Here is a 22,272-nt window from a genome sequence, read left to right as displayed (position 1 = left end):
GTAGGTTAAATCTATTTATCTTTATTACCATCGTAATTCTACATCTGCTTTAGCCTCTGTTAAAACGCATGAAGCATATTTCTCATCACAGTACGTAAAGCTTTTCTTATGTAGGTATTTGTGAAAATCAATTAACCAATTAACTCTTCAATAAATTATCATCACATTGTGGAAAAGTCATTATTCTGGGAGGATTCAAATATATACATAGGAAGGGAGTTGCCTTCTTTGTAGTATTTTAATGTAAGGCACATGCAAACTACCAGGTAACAGGAGACCCTCCCCTCACCATGAACGCTACTGAATAAAGCCTTCCCAGCCCCCCAGGCAGAGTTCATACTCTGTTCTTCTTTGCTGACGTAGCACTTGCATTGCCATCTTATAAGCAGTGATTACACACTAACATACCATTGTTAGTTTTTAGACTCAGACTACTGGAATCCAAATTTCTCTAACTTAGTAAAAATATTCTAGTCTCCTTATTTCTAAATGGGAATGTGAAAATGACTTGCCTCCTTGGGTTGTTGAGCTTATAGACTAGCGCCTGATCCTAAAGCCTTGTTTTCAGGAAGTGTGTCTCAGTGTCTTAGAAGTTGTCTTCTGAAGGTCACATATTAAACTGTTCCTGGTAAAAAGAGGAAAAACCTGACCTAAATAGTTGTAACCCAACTATATATAGAAGTGATTCTGTGGAACTAGAAACTACCTGCTGACGGTTGAGCAAAGGTAGAGTTGGGATGGGAGGGAGGTTGTGAGTGAGGAATGATGGTTAAAGATGGCTGGCAGGGGAATAATTGTGCCCAGGAATGCAAATAAGAATATTTCATAAAGAAAAAAAGAAGGCTCGGCACCTATAGCTCAACCGGCTAAGGCGCCAGCCACGTACACCTAAGGTGGCGGGTTCGAATCCCCAGCCCGGACCCGCCAAACAACAATGACGGCTGCAACCAAAAAATAGCCGGGCGTTGTGGCGGGCGCCTGTGGTCCCAGCTACTTGGGAGGCTGAGGCAAGAGACTGGAGTTGGAGGTTGCTGTGAGCTGTAATGCCACGGCACTCTACCCAGGGGGACAGCTTGAGGCTCTGTCTCAAAAAAGAAAAAAAGAAAGTGTATAATTATAAGCATATGAAGAAACATTGATTTCCTATTCTTTGATTTTCTACCTCACACATATCACTACCTAACATTATATTTAACGTTTATTATATTTTTCTCTTTACCAAAAGAATGTATGCTCCTTTATGACAACAAGACTGTTTATTTGTATGCTCTATATCTCTATTTGGTATGTCCCCAATAAATAGTTATTGAATAACCAAGTGGAAGAAGGAAATATCCAAATGGGTACTTAGGTAGCAGGTATAGACTTCACAGAGGAATATCAGAAGAAGAATTACAAGTAATCAAATCAAAAAGGAAAATCGGATTATAGAGTGTCAGTAAAAACCCAGAGGACTCTGTTAACCTGAGCTTTTAGAGGGTTAGGTTTTAGTTCTTTGGAGTTTTTTTGGTTTGTTTTTGTTTTTGGTAAAATTCTGTAGAATAAGAGAAATCAATACAGAAAGAAAACGATTTCAGCTGATTACTGACAAGTTACTAGGAAAGTGAAGAAAGATAAATTTAAGATATTAAATTTAAGTTTTATGCTTATTTCTTAAGTGTCGTTTTTGGACCAGCACTATCAACATCACTTGGGAAAGGACAGAAACCTTATTATTTTTAGGGAAGTCTCAGGCAGGGCTCAGAAACCTGGGTTTTATTTCATATTCTAGTGATTCTAATGCCGGTCAAAGTTAAGAACAATCCCCTAAGTTGAAATAACTGCAGTGTGACGCTGAACTGAAAAAGGAGTCAGGATTACCACCAGAACAGAGAGGACGAGTGGACTAGATGTACAGACATTTTAATGGTTCCATCAAATAATAATCAGATAGTTATAATTAATTACTTCCTAGCTCATGGAGATGTGACCCGGCTCTCCATACAGCTGCCTAGCCTGGGACCGAAACCTCCTGCATTCAAAGCTGCAATGTGAAGCTAAAAACATTTGTACACAATTTTTCCTTTTTATTACACAGCTGCCTGATAGCAAGGACCCAAATGGAATTAATATTCAAATAATTGTGTGTGTGAGCATAGTCTTCTTTCTTAAAAGATTGAGGATGAATCTCAAAATACATGTTATTTGAAAGTCATTCTAGAGAGAGTTAGTAGTATGATTATAAAAATTAAAACTAACTCTAGAGGGAAAGGGAAGTCAAAGTACTACTTGAGTGCCACACGGCTCCTCCACACAGGAAGGGCTGGATTGGCACACTCAGTGGAGATAAATACAGAAATGAGCCATGGGAATAATATACTAATTTTCCATCACAGCTTTAAGTAGAAAAAACAAAACAAAACTATCTTTTCCTCAGCTTCCCATTGTGCCTGGAATTTCACTTTTAGTAGTCCATTAATTGGCTCTGGGTATTTTATAGCTGGGAATCATGTTAAAATGTGAAGGATTCTGGGAAAAGTCGTGTCTTCCCTTTATTCCCAGTTATTTGTCTCCCCAGGATGAGTTAGTTTATTTTGCCTTGAGATATAGAAGTAATGATCTCGGCAAATAGACCAAAGAATAGATCTACCATGTTTTCCTTGGTGTGTGCTCTTGGTAACCAAATGACTGTACTGGGGTTTTTATCCCTGATATAGAATAGAAGTCACCTTATTATAAAGCTAGAGTGTGTGAAGTTGAACCATCCAAATTCACACCACAGAGCTGAGTTACACTCACTGCAAAAAAAACTAAAAGGAAAATTAACCTGAATAGCAGGAAATGAAGAATTATGCTCAAAGAAGTTATTGGCCACGATTGGACTTTGATGTTGGGATTGGGACAGGGCATAATATATATTCATTGCATCTATTTATTTATTTACCATCAGACCAGGTAAACACACAAACAAGAAGCTATAAAAATTCTCCATTGAGGCTGGCCCTGGGGTAAGGGTGAGTTTACTAATAAAAATGTGTAGAATGAGAGTAAATCCACACTTGATTCAGAGTTCATCCTTTAGCTAGGATGTGTGCTGGCTTTTTATTCCTTTGCAGGGTCTAGCATCTCAACACAGCATCAGAAATTACTAAATGTAGAATATAAATGTCTTAACACAATAACTAATAAAATGCCATGAAAGCTGTGTTAACCAGTTTGATGAAAATATTTCAAACTGTATATAAAACCAGCACATTGTGCCCCATGATTGCATTAATGTACACAGCTATGATTTAATTAAAAAAAGAAAATGAGTGAGTTTTTATTATTAAGCACTTTTAACAATTTAATGCCAATATTTTCTATAGAATCTTCTGTCACCCATGTAATTGAATGTCCAAGTAAGGAGTAGACATAGAATCTCATGTTCTGAAATTAGTCTGGGCCTGTAATTTAAGTTCTTTTTATGGTGTGCCATGTGCAAAAAAAGTACCTCCTACAAATTACTAAGCTTTTAAAGGAAAGCAAAAAATAATAATAAAGTGTATTTCAAATTTGTATAATTAACTTTTCTGGCTTAAACAAATTAGATATTAGGCCATCCATTTCAATTAAATGGTATTTCATTGTTGATTTTTTTTTTTACATTATGTTTTAAAGCATTCACTTTAGATTCTATTTTTTCTTTAGTTTTTCTTGATCATGTTAGAAGAACAAAGCAAGATGATTTAATTGGTCTAGAATTGGCCAGACATTCTTAAAAGTATAAACTATATAGTGAACTTTCATTACATTTTTATAAAAGCAGTAATCAAAATATATACTTCAGATCTGACATTCACAAGTCATAATGTACTAAGAAAAATCTAGCTTCATGCTCGTCATGTTGTGGAGTGTAGATCACTTTATGCAAATTTACATTTTTATGAAGTAGAAATTCTGAATACTTTTAGTCTTAAAATAGGTTTAAAATGCAATAATCTTTTGGCACCAGAGCTTAACAAGGACAAATATCGTGCAGTGAAACAAAAGGTCACCTGATTGAGAATATTTAAATATGTTCTTCATCCTTATGCAAAACTAGATAGTATATTTTTTGTTCTTTCTTCCACAAAGTGAAATTTATGAGGTTCTGTTAATTTTTTTATTGTATTCTACTTTTCCTGCTAGATATCCATGCAACATTCCATATTGCTACTAATTTTTTATGAGTAAATTATATCGCCAGAGGTTCTTTATGGGGAGTTATACTCTAATTAGGGTTAATACTAAATCGTAAGTATCAAAGTAAAATACATAAAAGCTCTCCTTGGAGTAGGAGGTTAAACTTAGATGTGTTTTCCTTATGGAGATCATTTGCTATTGTGATATTTACAAAAATACTAAGACCCTATGTATAGTTTAATAGCATTGTTATTTAAAATGCTAAAATAAGGAAGAAAAAAACAGGTGTCTTTTAGTCCTTTTTTGCTAACTAATGAAGTCCTAATTGGCTCTGGATTTTAGACTACTGGCTTATAAAGTAATGCTATTGTGGGACTTATTTATTTTCCACTGTGACACACACCAAAATAACAACAACAAACAATCTCGAAAATCTATTCAAGACTTAATTTACATAAAATAAATAACCTTGAGAGATTTGGTAAGAACTAATAATATTTCATGCTTCATTTATAAAGATCATTGACTGGGAATTATTTTATCACTTGAATTCACAGTGCATATGGAAGTGTCAAATATTAGAGGGTTGTAAAGGAGAAGATGTGCTTTCTGCATTGTTAAAATCTTGCTTGTTTTACTTAAGTGAATATGAGGCTAGTATTTATTATAATATTAACATTCAATCACTTTTTATGGGAATCAAATTAGAAAGTTCTATTTTGTGATGCCAGATGTACTTACTGTCACTCACAGAAATAGATTTTACAACGTTGCAATTAGTGTCCAGAATGAACATTTACTAGCTGCCTTGCTTTTCTAGCAAGAATCAAGAGAGCAAGAAAGTAGAATTGACCTGAACTTGCAGAAGAGATCAAATGCTAAGTCTTGAAATTAATTAGAAGATGTATGACCACCCTTGATCTTGATTCTAATCCAGTTCTAATTAAACCTACACCATGGACCAAACATTCACACACTAGGAAGGCATATTTTTTTATTTATTTCATTTTTTTGTCACTGTATTTCATATACAGGCTGAAAATAAGTTTTTTGTTTGTTTGTTTTTGTTTTTGAGACAGTCTCACTATGTTGCTCTCAGTAGAGTGCTGTTACATCACAGCTCACAGCAACCTCAGACTCTTGGGCTTAAGCAATTCTCTTGCCTCAGCCTCCCAAGTAGCTACAGGTGCCTACTACAATGCCCAGCTATTTTTCTGTTGCAGTTGTTCTTGTTGCTTAGCTGGCCCAGGCTGGGTTCTTCCCTGGAATATCTCCCAGAGCTCATGTCTTATCTCATTATAATTGGGTAAATTGGGTAAATTGTGAACCCATAGGACTGAATCAAGTATGCTATTTTTTAGTATAGTAAGCTGAATCTAGTATATTATCTTTTAGATTGTCACAAGGAAAGAAAACTGAATCAAAATATAAATGTGCATTATAAGCCCCTCATCGTTGGTGTACAAGGTCGGGCCTACCTCAAATGCTATGAATATGTCTCTGTCATCCTCCAGAACTCGCCTGTGTGCACTCCATGGTCTGAGGGAGCGAGACTCTTGGGGCCTTTCTGTACTTTCTCATCATCCTTCAGAGTTCATGTGAGATATCCCCTAAGTTTTGGTACATTTCCTGAATTGAACAAAAAACCACCATAAGATTTTGATTTTACCTACCTCATTCCTTGACGGGATGTGTTCCAAGCACTCTTTTGCACATTTGTTGGGTATCTATCAGTGAGAAAAACAAACAAAAATATTTTCCCTTATGGAGATCACATTCTAATGAGATGAGACAATAAACATAAAAAAGAAATTGCATCATATTTAAGAAAGAGTTAATGGCAATGGAAAAATACAGCAGGAAAAAGAAGTGGGGAGAATTGCGATTTTAAATCCAATGGTTGAGGAATGCCTCATTGAAAAGGTGACATTTGAGCAAGAATTTGAAAAGCCTGCTCAAGATTTGGAGAAGCACATTCCAGGTGGAGTGGCCGGGGAAGGTCCTGAGGTAGGAGTTGGGCTGAGGCAGGGTGATCCAGGAGAGGAGCTGGTTTAAGTCAAGAGTCATCCTTGGTCAGATGTTATACAGCGTTGTTGGCAAATGTAAGGACCCTGTGGAAGCCACTGGAGAGTTGTGAGTGGAGGGGCATCAAAACCTGAATTAGCTTTCCAAGGCCTTACCTCGCTCTGGATGCTGGGTTGAGAATAGGCTGTAGTGGGTAAGGGTGAAAAGTGAGAATGAGTCAAACTCTACTAAGCAGGGAGTGACACCGGTGGCTTAGACTGAGTAATAGCACTGGGGGTGGTAAGGGTCATTTTCTGAGAAAAAATTGAGGATAAGTGCCATACAATTTTCTGAAATTGGATGCCTGGTATGAAAGAAAAGGAGGAGTCAAAGAACCCCCAAGGTCATTTGCATCCGGATTAGCAAAGTTACCTTCCTCCTTTCACCACTGAACTGTTGAACTAACACACGCTCACACACAGCACACACTTGCGTTCCTCTTCCTAATTTAGTCTGACAGTCTACACAATATGGTTAATTTCTCTGTGGATTGTGAAAATTAAAAATGAAATGAAGGTTAGCACCAGTTAAGAGATTTGAAAGGGCCAAAATCTTTTATTCTAATTTTGAATTAGATGTAATTTTGCTTCAGGCTAGCTGGAAGAATTTTGTAAGTGACAATTTAAACTTAAATTAATCTCACTTTAAAGCCTTTTTAATAAAGCTTTTCTATGAAACAGTGAAAAGCCAGCAATATGAGAGCTATAACATTCCCAGGAATATGTAATCTAAAACTATAACTTAATTTGAATTTTACTGTGCCTTTTAATTAAATTCCAGATTTTACAGACAATTAATATACACGTATAAGACATATCTATCCAGAAAGCAATGTGAAGGGTAGAATTTAGGTATTTAGTGGAATTTCCAAATCCTGCTTCCAAGGAAAAGGTTGAGCCAGGATTGGAATTTCACTTGAATATAAATACTAATTTAGCAATTATTCAATTATATATTTGACTTAATCTGTAGGTACATGGAATATTTTCAGATGGCTCAAAGTATACATAATTCATGCAGATTGTATAAGTATTATGGTTTTTTTCCAACTAAAATTAGATAAAATTAGGCAAAACCAGAAAGCTATGATAAACAAGGCTAGCTTTTATTGTTGGAGAAGCAATCTAAAAATAAACAATGTAAGATAAGTAAAAGTTGTAAAGTGTAAGGAACCACAGAAAAATCCTACTACAATCAAGTCTTTTTTATTGTTTTAAATAATTTTATATTCTGTAAGGGAGTTATTACAAATAGATTGACTATAATTCACACTTCTCTCATATATTACAAAGTTTAGAGTTGGAGTGTCTCCATCCTAATATGGTTGGCTTTGGGTTATTCATTTCCACCTGAAGGGAGACATTTATTCAGAAAATGGCATGGCCTTTCCAGGAAAAGAAGACAACATGATTTAAATATCAACTCCAACGTAGGAAGAAAGATGACAGTAATGTTATTATAGGAACGTTTAATTAGAGTAAGTGACAATTTGTTGTAAAACACATAAATACTAGTTGGTAACTCATTCTAGCCACATAAAAGACATTAACTTTTTCACACCAACACAGAGAAGATCTTGTATGTAGCACATAATTATTAATACTGCGAATGATAGACCATTGAAATGCATGATGCTGCTATCGTGTGTTCATGCGTGGATGGTAAAATAGGATAAGTCTCAAAATACTTTAAAAAATGGCAAGAGCATGCAAGTAAATAGATGAGTACAAATGGAAAAACTGCTGCTTTACAATGAAGAATTTATGAATATTTTTCTATAATTCAGCATAATATTTACCGAGACCTACTGTGTGCCAGGATGCTGGCTGGATGTGGGAGCTTGAAAGTTTGATTGTTGACAAATTTAGCAGACTAGAATGCAGTGTATGTTACTGGGAGAGAATTGTTTAACACTTAAGACATCTTTAATTATCATTATCATTATATGTTTATTACATAAATGTATTCATAACAAAAGATTTCCTTCCACACCTTAAGATATTCAGAATTGTGCTTACTTCGACAGCACATATACTAAAATTGTGACAGAGTGTGACAGAGAAGATTAGCATGGCCTTTGCACAAGGATGACATGGGAAGACACAACTCATGTTTCAAATACCTGCTAGAATGTCAAGGAAAGAGAAAATACTTTGTAGAAGGACAAAGACATACACACAAGTATGGCATCAATTTTATCAATTTCCTGCCTCAGAGCATTAAGTGTCAATCTTTCTAAGGCTGATATTTCTATCTTTTGTCTGTATATCCCTACACTTGACCTTTTTAAAGGATCTAATGATTAGTCCTCCTAGTCTGAAGTTTTCTCTCCTTTTCTTTTCCTTTCGTACTCCTTCAGTATAACAAACTCACCTCATCTGGATGTTGGCTTCCTGCTTTCCATCCTCCACACTCATTCTTTATTAAAGGTAGTATTTTTCTTGAGTCCACATACACTTTGAAATTCTATTGACCGTAATAGCTTCAAAGGAAGTTTAGGGTCAACTTACATTTGTAAATTTTTTATTTTACCACAAGAAAATAATTAAATATAATTTTCTATTACTCCCATTACTATAATCTTGTTTAGAAGGAATTTAAACCTCTCAAAACATGAAATAAATATTCATAGAATTGTTGGCCTTTTTCTTTTTCTTTACCTTTCCAATTCTGTTTGTTTTTAATTACTTTGAGCTCTGTTTTCCCAGATATCCCGATGGGTCAATGGAAGTGTCTTCCTTACATTGATGAAGTATTTGAGATAGGTTTGGAGACTGCTGGTCTACCTTCCACTTCATTGTCACCTGTCTCTCTGTAATCTCTTCCTTTTCTGCTGCATTTACAGTGGTAACCAGGACCAGATAGTAGCCAAGTCAGTTATCATTGCACTATGCGTGCTTCCAATATTTGACAGCCAACCTTTCACTTCTTTAACAGGTTTGTGCAGCACTGCTCTTACTTCTTTGTGACAGCTCCTTTTTTTTGTTTCCTCTCCTTTTTTTTCCCGTAAAATTGGGCATTCACAGTTTCTGGCAACACTTTCTAGTTTGACATACTTTTCCCCTCACTATGGTATTTCTTCTTAAAGTTTCAACTATTTATTATTCTTGTGAAATTGACTTTAAAACATATATTTTCAATGATAATCTCTCCTCTCATGATTCATGATTTAATTCATTTCTAAAAACGTGCTACTAAATGGATGTTAATTCAAATTCCAAACCTACAGCAAATAAAATGCAAATATATTCCATCCTCATTTCTCTTTTCCATCCCTACTTCCTGTATAATCCAGATCCTCCTACACACATTTTTTAAAAATCTCCATTAATATTACTATAATAACACATTTACATGAAAAACAATAATTTCTGAGATGGTTCCTTCCTATTAGCCAGTCATCCAGTTTTGTCTTCTTTGTTCAAAATTTCTCACAGCTCTCTTCGTGAAGAATAAAGATAAAAATAAAAAAAAATAATATAACATTGAAATGCAATATTCTGTAAATATTTTATTATTCCATGCATGTTAAATACCTGTGTAGTTCCTGTCAATCACTATACAGTATTTAGTTCTCACTCTATCCTGATTCTCAGCTAATCAATAGCAAAATTCAATAACATGACATCTTGCTCTACATTAGATGCCATCCTTCATAATTAGGTTTCTATGATGATATGATTGTCATTGCAGTTTTTTTACTTATAAAATTTTAAAGTGTCAGCATTGTTATTTTAAAGAATCTGCACATTCTTTAAGGAGAATTCAGCTATATAAAAAAAAAAAAGAAAAAGGATGGAGACTTAACATCTTTTGTATTAGCTTGGATAGAGGGGGAACACATTCTTCTTAGTAAAGTATTATAAGAATAGAGAAGCAAGAATCCAATGTACTCAGTTCTAATGTGAAGCCAGCAGGCAATCTAATACATTCCCACATAAGAGAAAAACTTAATTCAAGGTGGGGGCAGGGGAACACGGGAAGGGGGAGACAAGAGAGAGGAGGGGGATGGGGTCACGGTGTATGGCACACTTTTTAGAGGTGGGAGACAATTATAAGAGGGACTTTACCTAACAAATTCAAACAAACAATGTAACTTAATTCTTTGTACCCTTCAATGAACCTGAAACAATAATAATAATAATAATAAAGAACCTCCATATTATACCTTTCCCATCACCTTTCCACTTTTGCAGTTGTATTCCAGTCCTATTGAGGAAAAAAAGTAATGATTATGAAGTTATTTTTACCCACTTAAGTTAAATGACCAAAACAAGGTATTTTAGTGCCAAAAGCCTTAGTATTCTTATCCTCAGTATAAGCGCAGTAATTGGGATCATAGAAGGCGCCTAAGAAAGAGATACATACGTTCACTCTATTTCCTTCCCTTTGAGTCTCCTAATGCTTTTCAACCTCTGTGCCCTTTCTAATCCCTCCCTCTCTACAGATGTGCTAACCACAGTATAGATATATTATATAGTTCCCCTTAAACGTAGCTCCATTTTATACCTAAAGAAGTTTAAATACCTGACAGATTAAAGACCACAATGAACCTTACACCAAAGCTCTTGGATCTAGTATTGTAGAAACTCTACTGCTTCTACTTTCTTTGTAAAACCTGACAATTCTATTTTGATCATTTAATTTCTTAGTGGATTGTAAAGGTAAAAGAAGAGTAGTCTTGTTAACATGAGCAGCATGATGAAATACTAAAACAACCAGCTGACCAGATTTCACTGCGTTTTGTCACAAACTGTGTGATTTTGGATGTGTCACTTGGTGTCGCGGGACATCAGTTTTCTTTTTTGTTAAATGATGGTGCTATAAACAGGTAAAATTTATTGTCTCCCTAAGCTCTAAATATTGTAGTTGCCATTATCAACTACTGGAATTGATTGTAATTCAATTTCTTTGTAGAAACCAAATAATACATATCTGATCTGTCAGTTCATAATTTGGCCTTGAGTGAAGAATCAGGAGCTAAGAATAGACTTTTATGAGATGAAGAATATAAGCTTCTTGATAAAATAAAAATCCAAAGTAAAAATTAATTTGATTTAATATAGTCAAACATCTGGATCTGTGACTAAAATTTTCAGTTTCCATATGGATGTTTGACTTTGTGTGAATAATATCAACTTTATAAAAAAAATGAGCTGAATTCATGTTAAAATAAATAATCAGGCTTTCCTAAATTGAAAAAGAAAGCTGTTTTCAAAATTTCATGAACTTTGCCTTAAAGAAAATAATAAGTGTATTGGGCCATTTTTTGCCAATCTCTTGGCTATTATTTTATACTTAAATTTATCTTAGCAAAATATGCAAGAACTTGAAGAAGGAAAACACAAGACAGAATTATAGAAAGTGATTCTGCATAAAATTCATTTTCCTCTGATTTTTTAAAGTTTTCACTATTTCAAACTAATTTTCTAAGTCCTTCCAGTAACCCTTTGTGGTTTATGACCTTATCCATTGAATAAAACCAAAACAAGACAAAGGATCTGAAATTTAAAAATTTTTAAATTTCATAAAATATCAAGTAATTAATGAGCAAGTCAATGCATATTTATGTACTTCTTGGTTGATATACTTGTCTTTCATGGAAAAATGGTACCCAGAGTTTCATTTCATTTCAGAGGTTGTAGAATGGTGAGTGACGTTTCAGGGGCCTGGAGTATCAGTAGGTTAAAGTACCAGTGGAAATTAACTTCAGGAACACAACAGCAGGTCTTTAAACTATTTAGCAGAAAGCATACTGTCTCCTGTGGTAGACAGAGGTATAATTAAAAAGCTATCAATAGTCTGGAATTGTCAAAACTACTTTGTCACCTGAAGCACATTTCTTATAATTATCTTTTAGGCTTTAAGCTAGATCACCATTAACCTCTGAAGAAAAAGGGTTACTATGCTTTCTGGTGTGAGAAATTGTATCATCATGTAAATTAAGCCCCATTCGACAGTCAAATTAAATTTGGGAAATGATTGAGTATTAAACCTACTCATGTATATTATCAAATGACACAAAGTTTGAGGGCACTGAGGGAGGAGAGGAAGCTTCCCTCTTTTTCAGAGATTTTGAGATTCCTTATGTGCATAGAATATGATTTTAAGCATACTTCAGAGACATAAAATTGAAGCTGTAGAAAGAAAACTCGAAGGTATTTTTAGCCTTTCCCCAAAGATTTCTTTTCAGCTCTCAGACAGTACAAAATGAGTCAACACTTAAGTAAGCCAGAAATAATATAACGAGTCTGCAAAATTACAGCTACCTGCAGCTCAGATCTTCAATCAAGTAATTGTTAAAGCCTCACTAGAAGGAGGAACAAATATGTTCTCAGGTGAACTCACTTAATAATTTTAACCTTATTGTCAAAGAAAGGAGTCATAATTAAGATAGCGTAATACAGGAAGCAGAGAGCCCACAACTGCACTTTCCTGGTGATTAATGTCTATCCCCGATGTGGTCTTTTTAGTTGTGGATTAACAAAAACCATGTAGCCTTCTCCCTCTGCATGAGCAGTTGGTGCCTAATGATAAATAAAATCAACTACTGTCATTCCTGGGTAATGTTGAGTTGACTACGAGTTGTGAAAAAATTTGTTAGTCAATGTAAGTGCTTCTCATTTGTGGGTAGAAAGCAGCCTACAGCCACACATGTACTGTCATCCTAATCCAACCGTGGTGGCCAGAGGACAAAGGAGAATATTCTGTTGTGGCTATTACTTGCAAGGAAACATGTAGATGGGGTTTCTCAACCTGGAAATATTGAGATAGCCTTGATCCTGGGACCAGACATTTTGGTTGGTTCCTTTTGAGGGCTGTACTGCAAACTGCAGCATGTTTGAGCAGCATCTGTGGCCTCAACTCAGTACCTGCCCTAAACTGTGCCAAATACAGATGTTTTCAGGCATTGCCAGAATGTCCACTGGAGACAAAGTTGTTCTCAGTTGAGAATGACTGGTGAAAGAACTTCGGAAATGCTATATAGCCCACATAATTGCATCTATTATTATACCTATACCTATACCTCTATAAAGGCATGTACACAGACAGACAGACACATATATATACTCACATCTCTCTCTCTACACCATTATATACATGCAGGTACACATCTACATATGCACCTCTATATATGCTTCAATATAATATACATATATCTATATGTACATATATACACAGACATGGAGATACATACACAACCGATGTATATGTCCAGTTACAAATAACCTATCTTTAAAATTTATTTATATATACTAAATAGTTGTATACATGTATACTAATAATACATGCATGTGTATATATTCATGTGTTCATATATGCACATGCATATATATACATATATGCACACAGATATATATACGCACACACTGTAAAAACATAAAGTCTAAAAATACAGATTATATTTTTAAATGTTTTTACAGATTGAAGATGCCCTTGACAGCATTAGGTATATTTGCATATGCATCCAGATTTTATTATGGACACTCTTTTTAGATGTGAAGTTTTGCAGGAACAACAGACATGAGTGAGAGGATTCCATAGAACATGTGAGAAAATCTGGAGGCTTGGCACCTTGCAGAGAAATTGTGAGTCTGCGTGTAGGTGAGGATGTCAAGAGAGTGGGATGCTCGTGAAGAAGCAGTGCAAGATGATGCTCCAGAGATGGGCAAGAGCCAGCTCACGTTATCAAGGAAACTTTAAAGAGGGTAAGAAAGAACATTTTTGTGGTTATACCTGGAAACCAATGCCAATGAATCAGACAAAAAGAGTTTATCATTTTGGCTCAAATATTCTGTCTGGTTTGACTTTATCATTTAATTTTCCCTTATTTCCATGTTTCTGCCATTAAGACACTGTCCATATAGAAGCTTTTTTTGCATGTGGAGGAAGCAGTTTGCTGTATGTCATGATAGGAGGGACGTTGAGGAAAAGATTCTCTTCAAACAAACAAAAATACATCACTGTGAAAATTTCTGAAATTTCTATTTTTGAATAAGTATTCTTTGGAGTTCAAGAAGTTTATGTCTAAGAATGCTTCTTAAAATGGGAATACTTCTTGGAAGAACATCTCTTAATCACTAAAAGCATTGTTTTCCTAATCTTTAGCAGCCTAATAGGGTCCTAGGTGGTGTGATTGCTAAACTGGGATGAAGCGCAGAACAGAATTACAGATTTGGGATGTGGAGTTCAACCTGTTGGTTCATGGAGGACAAGAAAACCAAAATATAAGTACCTACTAAGTACCAGGACCTTTACATATAAAAAGTATAAGTGATATTTAAGTAGACCAGAATCTGGATGTTCCCTATATCCTGCCCCTCCTCATCACCTCTTGAGAGAACCCTAGGGTGACACACTTGGTTAGAAACAGGTAGACAGTCACAATTTCTGATTCTGCTTTGTAACAAATGTTCATTGAAAGGAATACAAAACTTCTAATAATTGGAATTTTAAGGTAGGGTAAGTGAAAACCAGATAGCAAGGAGAGACAACAGGTCCCCTGAAAGAAAGCAAAAGATAAGCCACTAGGTCTAAATATGACTTCTGGCAGAATGGACTAGATTCTGCACCTTCACTAGTGTGCCCAGAGAAATCAGGAAAGGATCCGTTGTGAGATTACATCTGAATCTCTACTCTGTAGTCTATTCTATACAATTGGAAGGAGAGGTCCAGGTTGCGAGGTGAGGTGAGGCAAAGCTGCCTGGCTGTTGTCACCAGGTCCCTCCTCTCCAACCATTCTGGATTGTCACCATGGAGAGCTCTCTGCACATAGAGCCATAGGGCCATATTTCTTGATTTAATATATTACACAAATTGCTGGGGCACACAGGAAGTCAAGCTGTAGAAGACAGAAGATCTTAGCTCAGTAGTAAAACAGGATTTCAAGTCTGAGGTCAAGGCTTTGTTTCTACTGAGTAGCCTAACAAAGACAATTACCTGTGTCATTAAAGCCCTGGTTATGAATGAATTCCTCTCCTTCTTGCCCTTTAAAAATTCCTATACAACACAGAAATGGGAGATAGTCACAGTCTTGCTAATTACACCATAAAGGAAAATTGTCTAGTGAATTGTGGGTAAATTATAGAGGTTATCTTACTAGGGTTTAGGTGATATTGAATTATACAAATATCTTAATTTAATTCTTCTAACAGTCCAATGATATGGTGATCAATATTCAGAATTTGTAGATTTGAAGTGAAAATCAGATGTAGTGAAGTTAAATAAGTTACATTTATAGAACCAGTGATAACGGTGGGAATCACGCCCTTGTCTGTTTGATAACAAAGCTATTGTATTATTCCATCTCACACTAGTCCTTTGTGACTGAGTCCACACTTTTCCCCATTTTCTCTGGAAAACTCTAATGACTAGATAAGTAATCCCTTTGTCTATGTCAATATATCTCCACAAATGCTCATTAATGTAGAATATTTGTTATTTTGTCATCAAGCGAATACATCTAAAACTTCAAGACAAAATTTTGACTAAAGGCACAAAGTCCTTTAAAGTTATATTGCTAATGATTTGATCCCTAGCAAAAGAAACTTTTCTGCGAGACAGACTTACAACATTATGCTTCTAATTATAAAACGAGTGGGCAACTAATTAGATGTTTGAAAACTCAAAGGAAAGAAGATTCCATAATTTTTCCGTTAAATTTAAAATAATCTGAGTTTAAAAGACCTAATCTTAATTATTTAGGACCGACTTTCTGGAATTAATATATTACTATTTTTATTAGTAACAGAAAAGTCAAGTCCAGCTGCAAACATGTTATCTTGTAGAGATGGTCTAGGCCAGATTTTTTTTTTAATTAAATTTTATTTGTGGCAACGACAAGCTCATAAGTGAGAAAATCCAGAAAATTCAGATCTTTAGACGCCAGTTCTAAAACTTTTTATAAATATTTCTTAAAGCAAAATTTGATGACACCTTGTAAAGTGACTCTCCACATTGATTTATATCGGGAAGAGAAAACACATTGAAAATAGAGTCTAAATCCCATGTTTCCAACTTCAGAACTCAATCAAAAACATCAGCACTGTGGGAAGACCAGATGTCTCTCTTGGAAAGTATATTATTATAGTGTATAACAAAGGGCCCCGTCTTTCTCCATTTTAAACAGGAAATTCTGAAAAAAGTAACCTTTAAAACTTTCAAGCAACTACAAAAACTATAATTTGGCCAGGCATGGTGGCTCACACCTGTAATGCTAGCACTTTAGGAGGCCAGCAAAAGTAGGAGAACCACTTGAGCCCAGGAGTTAGAAGCTGCAGTGAACTCTGATCATCCCACTGCACTGAAGCCTGGTGGGCAGAGTGAGACCCTGTCTCTAAAATATATACCGCCCCCCCAATACATATGTATACAAAATTTAACTAAAGATTTTAGATATTTGCCAGAGTGAGGCAGAGTGGGCAGAGTGAGACCCTGTCTGTAAAATATATACCCCCCAAATACATATGTATGCAAAATTTAGCTAAAGTTTTTAGCTATTTGCCAGCTTTCTTCATGTTGATGGCAGGAACTACCACGGCTTCTTTCAGGTTATAGAATGGATAATTGTCTGCGAATGCTTGCAGGGATGTCCAAACTTTTGGCTTCTTTGGGCCATAGTAGAAGAAGAAGAGCTGTTCTGGGCCACCCATTAAATACACAAATACTCACAAAAGATGATGAGCAAAGAAAAAGGTTCATGCAAAATTTTTGTGATGGCTCCATCCCATATGAGCAAAAATGTCCTGTGGGCCATGGGATGGACACCCCTGCAAGGAAAAGGTATGTCAACTCCGTATAAACTTCTAAAATATTAAAATGCAAAGCAAGTCACAGGGATGTGAATTGCATCTGAATGTAATTAATTTGTACATGAAGAGAAGATTTTTAGTGTGTCATTAGCTTTTTAATGGCCTAATGTACAAGAAGCCAATCGTTAGTAAGCTTGCCAGAAGTATGACAAACTGCCTGTTTCAAATTTCTTTAAAGATTTAATGGATAGAAGCTGTTTTCCAGAATGGTTTGTTAACCCTTCTATGGCATCTTTATAATTAGTTTAATAATTAATATTAAGTTGGAAAACTTTATTAGGTTACAAATGACATATCAAGAGTGCAAATAATCCTGCTCTATACACAACCATAAATTAAAAAAATGCAAGGATCCTCATTTTTTTAACCACAGAAATTATTTTGAATGATATCCTCATTCAATTTTTTTTTGGATTGTTGATGGAAGTAACTAGAAAGAAAGAGAGGAAGGGAAATGAAACAAATACTTCAGACAATTTTTTTCTGAAAAAAAAAAGTTCTGCTTTTCTTAGTCACTTATATGAGCAAACACATATTTATTGCAGTACTATCAACATGCAGTTCTTTTCATGAGAATAAGGAAAAGAACAGGGGACAATTCTATAGGCAAAAGGCCTCTATGCCTCTGGCCAAGAAAGCAGAGAAAAGACTCTGTGCAGGCATACTTGTGAGAAATGGAGGCAGAATCCCATATGGCCAGGTTGGTTGCAGGCCTAAAACCCCCCTGACCTAAGGTTGGCCTGATCGGTTGCAGGCGTAAAAACCCCCAGACTTAAGGCCCACATGGGAGCAGAGGTTTGCACACAAATTTCTGTATGCCCTAGAAGTTTCTTAATTATGCCTTGTATAAGGATCGAAGTAACTGCCTTCAAATAGCAAGGTTAGTAGAACAGACTTTCCAACTGTCTCTTTCCTCCATAGTCTCAGGCTTCATCAGATAAGAACAAAGAAAGTAATGACTAAAAACATGTTCTCCATTAAGTTATGTTAAACCGGGTTATGTTGAAAGGGTATGCTTAAAGGTGTATGTTGGGTGGATTATCAGATTACTAGGATGGAGCTACTTACAAGGCAGGTAGTTACAAGATGTTTAAGTGGATTAATGAAGTCATTGATGTCCAATGCGCATGTGCAGAGGGGTTGTAATGAATATTAATGAGGCCATTGCTGTATAGTGTGCATGCATAAGATTGACTATATAAACCAACAGTAAATAAAGAAACTCGCCGTTTTGCCTGAGTGAGCAGATGGTCACTTTTATTTAAAACACAATTTCAATAAGCGTGCTTATACTTCATGACATCGCTTTTCCGTGAGACCCTAACTGCAGCACCCTTACGGCAACACAATTCCTTGCAGAATCCTGCAGTGTTTTTTCTGCTTTGATAGCTTCAATTTGAGATATAGTTTTGCCAAGTAAGTGCCAAAACCAGGCTGAGAAAGGTGGATAACTATAGAAATAAAATTAGGCTTGCATACTTAAATACATTTGAAAGTTTAATAAATTATTATTAGTACCTTTTTTCTTTTTGGCCAGGGCTGGCTTTGAACCCTCCACCTCTGGCATATGGGGCCAGTGCCTTACCCTTTTGAGCCACAGGTGCTGCCCTAATAAATTATTTTTAACAAAGTATTTTTATTAAAGAAAACAAATAAATGTAGCCATCATAACTTAATCAGCAATACTTGGATTCTTATTTCTTCATTGTTTCTTTTTATTTATCATTACATGAATGAAATAATTAGTAGCGAAGGCTTTCTCAGAGTAACTTGGCTTGCATTAAATATCACAAATTCAGACAAGCAGTTCCTGCTCCATTCAGAATGCATTATGTATATTGCCAGTAAAAGTAGAATAATTTGAAAGTGTTAACTGGTAATAGAAAAGGATCCATAGGGCTTCAGAGAAAACTGTCTACCATTGAATAATCAAAATTTTTTAACCTGAAAATCCCCAGAATGTTGTGAAGCTGTTGCTCGTGTCAATTCTCCAGGGGCTTATTAGCTTCCTGTATTATTTGAAAGTACAATTGTCTGTGTTAAATCCTCATAAAGATTGTGGTTACCTACAGCTAATTGTACACAGTTGGGCTTAGTGGCCCACACTAAATAGATAATACAGTAGAACTTCTATAAATTGACTGCCCAACGGACTGTAACAAGCTCGTCAATATATAGAGGTAGTCATCATAAGGGACTAGGCCTGCTGGATATGTACATGTGGTATATGTCCAGTCTATGCAAGTTAGATCAACTTAAAGAAGTGATCAATGTAGGGAGGTGGTCAACTGTGGTGATTCTACTATATGTAGATATATAGACCGAATGTACACACACACACACACACACACACGTATACATATCACTTGTTTCACATCCACCTTCTCTTTCTTTACTCTAACCTTGTGGCATTTCTCCTAACCATGGTCATTTCACCACCCAGGTCATTCCTCTCCCAGTGTTCCCATCTTTGGCAATGACATTAATTTTCTTTAGCAACTGGAGTTAAAATCCTAGATTTGTCTTTGATCAGTGTTTGTTTCTCAGTCCTTCATACTTCTGTAGTCACTTGGTTTTGTTTCACCATATTTTTTCAGGTTCTATAGCATTTGTCTCAGTTCTTGGTTCCTGTAAATGTCTTCCTAACTTTCCTATCTGTGGCATCTCTGAAGAACACACATTTTGAATCTTTTTTTCTGTCACATAATAATCATATGATCTTGGAAAATAATAGCTATTATTAAATGGCACTTTATCGTATGCCAGAAAAATGTCTTTATCACCTTGCATTTATTATTTATAGAACTCTCCTAACCATTTAATGATTGCTATGCTTTTATCTTTCTTTACCAGAGGAGGAAACTGAGGCTCCATAGAAGTGAAGACAGCAGAAGATGTGGCAGGATGGGGGTGTGAGGCCAACATTTTCCATGTCCTAAGCAGAGCCCATGTTCATAAAAATTCAGAGTATTTTCATTTAGCTTTGGGACTGTCAGGTGTCTAGGAAAATGCCAGAGTGCCGAGCACAGAGTAGTCATTCTTAGATCATGTATCTGTCTAGCTTAGGTTTGTGTATACCCTCACTCTTCCGTTGCACCCTGCCTGCACTTCATTGCTCTGCCATGGGTGTCTTGTGTTGCCATTGCAGCCAAATTCTTGCAATTTCCTTTTATTTATCATTATTTGAATAAGATTATTACTCTTTGCCTAGTCTTGCTCATACTACTAAAATCTTACCCAGGGTTGTTGCCCATGGTTGGGCACAGGGGGCCAGCAAAGGGAATGAATCGAAGCTGTGTCATTAAGTCATGTTCCTTGGAACGGGGCTATGTCTATGGCCTTTTCTGTCTGGCAGAAAGGCATTGTTCTTACCCCCAAGACTTTAGCTCACAGGATGCATCTCCCATGTAGAAAGTGCTTTTTTAAAAATTTGCGCAAAACTCTTCTTGGTCCAGCCAGACTCTTCCCTCACCTGATAACTTGGCATTATAATTTTTATTTCTATGTAACAGTCATAGCAAATATTATGGTCTATAACACACATCTATAGTTTATATTTTTGTAGATTAGGAGTCTGGGCATGGATTAGCTGAGTTGGGTTCTCTGCCCAGGGTCTCACGAGGCCACAATCAAGGCATTGGCCTGGCTAGTTTCTCTCATCAAAGCTTGACTAGAGAACCATTTACTTCCAAGTTCTCTTGAGTTGTTGGCAGAATTTGTTTCCCAGCAGCTGAAGAATTCATGAAAGGTTCCATCTTCAAATCCAGTAATAGAGGTAGATCTCTGCTGCTTCAAATCTTTCACTTCTAGATCTTTTGTTCGTAGCACAATACTTCTGGGTCACATAATAACAATTATTTAATATTTACTACTGGAACCCTCCCCAGCATGTCCTTCCTTCTTCCTTTTTCTTCTGTGACACTCGTCACATAACCTGCTCTCTGAGCCATTCACTCATCTTGTGAAGTGTGTATTGTCTATCCACCCTAAATTACAGTTCTTCAAGGAAACTTTTTTTTGTGTACTGAACTATCCTCTATGCTTAGAATAGTGCCTAACACACTGTAGATTCCCACTAAAATATTTTGTGGCAAAAATAAATAATTTTTTTCTTATATTTTCTTGAATTACAAGTAAAAGTTTGCTATCAAATTATCACACCTTATAGACTAGTTGAACTATATCAAATTTTCTTTTTTGGTTATATAACTGACCAGTAAAATAGTAATAATTATGATCAAGTACTTTAATGTGTGTATATTCACTTGTAAATAATCTAAGGGCATGCTGTTATGATGTATTATGAAGATTAGGAAACCAATAAAATAACATATGTTGAAAGGATAAAATTATCTTACTCTAAAATAGAAGTTGTAATATTTCCTATACCCCTCCTTATTGTCTTCTGCACAATTTTCCACAGCAAGAGGGTCAGCAAGAGGGTCAGTGCTCAATACACATTTTTTTGATAATGGATCTTTAACTAATTGTGATCTCTTGAAACTACACATGGGTGCTGGCTGAGAGAGTCCTGAGAAAATGGGACCAGTGACTGGAGCATTTTAGTTTTATCATTTCACTTTTCAAGTAATAATGGGCTGGATGCCTTAGGATTGGGGAATTGTTAGTTAACACTAAAAAGAAGAAAGATACAACACAGGAGGGTAATTAAGTGTGTGGCCTTTGGAATCACACAGCTAGAGTTAAATTCTCACTCTGGTGCTTATTAACTGAGTGAAAGTGGACAAGTAACTTAATCTCTATATTTTAATTACTTTATTGTAAATGACCACAATAATTAGACCAGCCACATAGAATTGTTGAAAATATTTAAATGACTTTAAGCCCCTGTAGCCTGGCACATAGTAAGTTCTGATGAGTTTGTGTAATTTTTCATAGCTTCAGGGTCATTATCTTTAATACATGGATAACAATTCCTACACAAAAGATCGTGACATGCTGACCACAATACCTTATACATATGAATTAGAAAATTCATTAGCCATATAGAATAGTAAAATGAGAAAGTAGGGCAAATCTACAAATTATATTTCAGTGGCTACCAGTTTATTTATGTGGTGAAGTCCAAAGCTAAAAATTCAAATTATTGTTTGGGGAAAGAAGTCAGTTAAACCAACTAATGGGCTTTGTTGGGAGCACTGGGAAAGGTGTACAATTTTAGAAAAGACTTTGAACAAGTAACTCTGAATCTTGTGACTTTATAACTATGAATAATCGGCTCCAAGTAATTCTC

At 35.6% G+C, this 22,272-nt stretch overlaps 1 protein-coding gene and 1 non-coding gene across 2 annotated transcripts in view; both read left to right on the top strand.

Annotated features, from left to right (window-relative positions):
- Positions 1-22,272, top strand: part of LOC100949794 (low-density lipoprotein receptor-related protein 1B-like) — a gene marked incomplete at its 3' end in the record, with an annotated part of 1,553,965 nt that overhangs the window by 101,078 nt on the left and 1,430,615 nt on the right. The window lies entirely within an intron of this gene.
- LOC111726414 lies at positions 8,218-8,322 on the top strand. Its single transcript, XR_002774189.1, has one exon. It is a non-coding gene; the product is annotated as a U6 spliceosomal RNA (small nuclear RNA).

This window comes from Otolemur garnettii, unplaced genomic scaffold (genome assembly GCF_000181295.1).
Source record: "Otolemur garnettii isolate 467f Iridium unplaced genomic scaffold, OtoGar3 scaffold00064, whole genome shotgun sequence".
In the NCBI taxonomy this organism is placed as follows: domain Eukaryota; kingdom Metazoa; phylum Chordata; class Mammalia; order Primates; family Galagidae; genus Otolemur; species Otolemur garnettii.
The sequence above is the reverse complement of the archived record's forward strand: the minus strand, read 5'-3'. Positions and strand labels throughout refer to the sequence as shown.